The following is a 5,000-nucleotide window of genomic DNA, read 5'->3' on the forward strand; positions in this document are numbered from 1 at the left end:
CACCCCCCGGGGGGGGGTGTGGGACAGCAGACACGGGGCCCTGCGTGCGAGGGTGGGGGGGGGCCAGCGTCTGAGGAGAGGTGCAACGCCAGCCTGAACACCGGCAGAGCCGGCCCGCCGTGAAGCCTCTCCGACGTGCCCGGGGATGCCTCATCGATCAGTAAAGGAAGCGGAGGCCCCACGGCCACGGTCCTGGGACAGCGACAGCCGCACGCGCCCTCCACCGCCCGGGGGGGGGTGGGACAGCAGACGCGGGGCCCTGCGTGCGAGCGAGAGGCTGACGTCTGCGAGACGGGCTCCGACGGCCGGAACGCCGGCAGAGCCGGCCCGTCGTGGAACCTCTCCAGCGCGCCCAGGGACGCCTCAGCGGGCGCTGACTGCGTCTGGATCGGGAGGTGGTGCCGCCACCGGCACGCGCTCTGGACAACGATTCCCTTTCATCAGGTCGATGGGAGCGGAGGAAAGGCCACGGCAGGCTCGACTCCCCCCGTCCCTCAGGCGTTCGAGAGTGCCGGCAACCGCCACCGGTCACCGGTCTTTGCCGTGCCCCGCGGGGCGCCGCTTACCCCGGGCGGGGAGGGGGAGAACCAAATGGAAGTGAGCAGCTCTGTGAAACACGAGGCGCCGCCGTCTCGTGAGTGCCATCCCTGGGCATTCGGGGCCAAGGGAAGCCACAGCAGGCCAGAAGACACCCAGCGGTCTGCATTCGGCTGCCGGCCACCGCGACCGGCTGCCCGCTCGCATTTCCACCCGCTTTGCGGGCTCCAGCTTAAGGCCGGGGAAAGAAAGGGGGGAGAGGGAGGAAAAAAAAAAAAAAACACAGAAAAAAAAAAAAAGGGCGAGGCGGCCCCCCCCCACAGCACGCCTCGCCCTTCGACCACCGCTCACAGACCTTTCCACCCAGCCCTCCGGCAACCGGGTAAGGCAGGGCAGGCCAGACACCGTGGGACGCCCCACGGCTGGCTCGTGCCGGCCGAGAGAGGAGGTGGCACCACCGCCGCGCGCCTGTGCCGTCATCGGGCTCTGGGCACCGGGGAGAAAACACGGCAGGCTCGCCTGCCCCCGGCGGTCTGCATTCGGCTGCCGGCCACAGCGACCGGCTGCCCGCTCGCATTTCCACCCGCTTTGCGGGCTCCAGCTTAAGGCCGGGGAAAGAAAGGGGGGGGAGGGAGAAAAAAAAAAAAAAAACAGAAAAAAAAAAAGGGCGAGGCGGGCCCCCCCACGGCACGCCTCGCCCTTCGACCACCGCTCACAGACCTTTCCACCCAGCCCTCCGGCAACCGGGTAAGGCAGGGCAGGCCGGACACCGTGGGACGCCCCACGGCTGGCTCGTGCCGGCCGAGAGAGGAGGTGGCACCACCACCGCGCGCCTGTGCCGTCATCGGGCTCTGGGCACCGGGGAGAAGACACAGCAGGCCTGCCTCCACCTGCCAGCCACCGCTCAAAGCTCTGCCCGCCTCGCGGGCTCCAGCTTAAGGCCGGAGAAAAAGGACGAGTTGCCGCCAACATCGCCCACTCGGGTCACTGGGCCCTCCGGAACCAGGGAAAGCCACCGCAGGCTTGAAACCCCCGGCCGTCTGCCTCCAGCATACACCGGCAGTAACCTTCGCCGTCATTGGGCCAGCTCAGGAAACAGAGCAAAGGAGAAACCACCGAGGAGGGTGGGACAGCGGCGCCCACCCTTTCCCCAGCCGCGTGCGTTCGAGTGCCGGCAACCGCCGCCAGCCTTTGCCCTGCCCCGCGGGATCGGGCTCAGCACCTCACAGCAGTAGGCAACGACCACCAGAGACTGCAAGTGGCTCCGGCTCTCCGCGGCTGCCAGCAGACCTTCGGGTGCCCTGTGCTGGCTTAGCCGGGGAAGCACCGGGAGGACGACCGTGCCAAGCACTCTGGAAGGTGAGACCAACCGCCACGGAAACGGCTGAGACCGGCTGCCAAAAACCCCCGGTGTCCGGCAGAGCCGCGGGGGTGAGCAGCCGTTCGCTAGTGTTCGCCCTGGTCGCGAGACACCGCTCGCGCCTATAATACGGACAGATACGTCCCCGCCCCCGGCGAGCTCCAAGAGCGCTGCCTATGGCCACCGGGGAGGCGCACCAACCACGCTGCCTTTTACGATGGCGTAGCTGGAGGCAGCGAAAAACAGCGACCCCATCGGCAGCTCCGGGGAGGTGGCAGGGACAACAGGTCTACCTGCCAGACCCGGAACCGCCCAAGTCCCGGCGGAGCCGGGTAGACCAGAGCGCCTGCAGCGGAGCCGGGTAGACCTGAGAGCCCGCCGGGGAGCCGGGTAGACCTGAGAGCCCGCCGCGGAGCCGGGTGGACCTGAGAGCCCGCCGCGGAGCCGGGTAGACCTGATGGCCAACTGCAGAGGCAGACCTGGTGGCGTGTGAAGCAGCCAGGTAGACGTAAAGGCCCGCCGGGCCGGCCCGCTCCTACCCCCGCCACCGCCCGCCGGTCGGCCGGCTGCGGCCTGCAAGCTGCACGGGAACAGGCCCCCGCTGCCGGGCCCGCCGGCCCGTCCCCGGGGCCGCTGGCCCGTCAGGCGCCCCCCCCCGAGGCCGCTCAGCAGGCCCGGGCCCAGGCCCCGCAGTGAACGGGGGCTGCGGGCCGGGCCCGGCCGCCGCGAGGGCCCGGGCCCGGGCCGGCCCGCTCCTGCCCCCCTCCACCGCCCGGCTGCGGCCTGCAAGCTGCACGGGAACAGGCCCCCGCTGCCGGGCCCGCCGGCCCGTCAGGCGCGCCCCCCCCCCCGAGGCCGCTCAGCAGGCCCGGGCCCAGGCCCCGCAGTGAACGGGGGCTGCGGGCCGGGCCCGGCCGCCGCGAGGGCCCGGGCCCGGGCCGGGCCGGCCCGCTCCTGCCCCCGCCACCGCCCGGCTGCGGCCTGCAAGCTGCACGGGAACAGGCCCCCGCTGCCGGGCCCGCCGACCCGTCCCCGGGGCCGCTGGCCCGTCAGGCGCCCCCCCCCCCCGAGGCCGCTCAGCAGGCCCGGGCCCAGGCCCCGCAGTGAACGGGGGCTGCGGGCCGGGCCCGGCCGCCGCGAGGGCCCGGGCCCGGGCCGGGCCGGCCCGCTCCTGCCCCCCTCCACCGCCCGCCGGTCGTGCCGCTGCGGCCTGCAAGCTGCACGGGAACAGGCCCCCGCTGCCGGGCCCGCCGACCCGTCCCCGGGGCCGCTGGCCCGTCAGGCGCCCCCCCCCCGAGGCCGCTCAGCAGGCCCGGGCCCAGGCCCCGCAGTGAACGGGGGCTGCGGGCCGGGCCCGGCCGCCGCGAGGGCCCGAACCGGGCCGGCCCGCTCCTGCCCCCGCCACCGCCCGGCTGCGGCCTGCAAGCTGCACGGGAACAGGCCCCCGCTGCCGGGCCCGCCGGACCGTCCCCGGGGCCGCTGGCCCGTCAGGCGCGCCCCCCCCCCCCCCCCCCCGCGGCCGCTCAGCAGGCCCGGGCCCAGGCCCAGGCCCCGCAGTGAACGGCGGCTGCGGACCGGGCCCGGCCGCCGCGAGGGCCCGGGCCGGGCCGGCCCGCTCCTGCCCCCGCCACCGCCCTGGCTGCGGCCTGCAAGCTGCACGGGAACAGGCCCCCGCTGCCGGGCCCGCCGGCCCGTCCCCGGGGCCGCTGGCCCGTCAGGCGCGCCCCCCCCCCCCCCCCCCCCCCCCCCCGCGGCCGCTCAGCAGGCCCGGGCCCAGGCCCAGGCCCCGCAGTGAACGGCGGCTGCGGACCGGGCCCGGCCGCCGCGAGGGCCCGAACCGGGCCGGGCCGGCCCGCTCCTGCCCCCGCCACCGCCCGGCTGCGGCCTGCAAGCTGGCAGCCGCGAGGGCCCGGGCCGGGCCGGCCCGCTCCTGCCCCCGCCACCGCCCGGCTGCGGCCTGCAAGCTGCACGGGAACAGGCCCCCGCTGCCGGGCCCGCCGGCCCGTCAGGCGCGCCCCCCCCCCGAGGCCGCTCAGCAGGCCCGGCCCCAGACCCCGCAGTGAACGGCGGCTGCGGGCCGGGCCCGGCCGCCGCGAGGGCCCGGGCCGGGCCGGCCCGCTCCTGCCCCCGCCACCGCCCGGCTGCGGCCTGCAAGCTGCACGGGAACAGGCCCCCGCTGCCGGGCCCGCCGGCCCGTCCCCGGGGCCGCTGGCCCGTCAGGCGCGCCCCCCCCCCCCGAGGCCGCTCAGCAGGCCCAGGCCCGGGCCCAGGCCCAGGCCCCGCAGTGAACGGCGGCTGCGGACCGGGCCCGGCCGCCGCGAGGGCCCGAACCGGGCCGGGCCGGCCCGCTCCTGCCCCCGCCACCGCCCGGCTGCGGCCTGCAAGCTGGCAGCCGCGAGGGCCCGGGCCGGGCCGGCCCGCTCCTGCCCCCGCCACCGCCCGTCTGCGGCCTGTAAGCTGCACGGGAACAGGCCCCCGCTGCCGGGCCCGCCGGCCCGTCCCCGGGGCCGCTGGCCCGTCAGGCGCGCCCCCCCCCCCGAGGCCGCTCAGCAGGCCCAGGCCCGGGCCCAGGCCCAGGCCCCGCAGTGAACGGCGGCTGCGGACCGGGCCCGGCCGCCGCGAGGGCCCGAACCGGGCCGGGCCGGCCCGGCCCGCTCCTGCCCCCGCCACCGCCCGGCTGCGGCCTGCAAGCTGGCAGCCGCGAGGGCCCGGGCCGGGCCGGCCCGCTCCTGCCCCCGCCACCGCCCGTCTGCGGCCTGTAAGCTGCACGGGAACAGGCCCCCGCTGCCGGGCCCGCCGGCCCGTCCCCGGGGCCGCTGGCCCGTCAGGCGCGCCCCCCCCCCCGAGGCCGCTCAGCAGGCCCAGGCCCGGGCCCAGGCCCAGGCCCAGGCCCCGCAGTGAACGGCGGCTGCGGGCCGGGCCCGGCCGCCGCGAGGGCCCGAACCGGGCCGGGCCGGCCCGCTCCTGCCCCCGCCACCGCCCGGCTGCGGCCTGCAAGCTGGCAGCCGCGAGGGCCCGGGCCGGGCCGGCCCGCTCCTGCCCCCGCCACCGCCCGTCTGCGGCCTGCAAGCTGCACGGGAACAGGCCCCCGCTGCCGGGCCCG

The sequence above is a fragment of the Grus americana genome, unplaced genomic scaffold (genome assembly GCF_028858705.1).
Source record: "Grus americana isolate bGruAme1 unplaced genomic scaffold, bGruAme1.mat scaffold_89, whole genome shotgun sequence".
NCBI lineage: Eukaryota > Metazoa > Chordata > Aves > Gruiformes > Gruidae > Grus > Grus americana.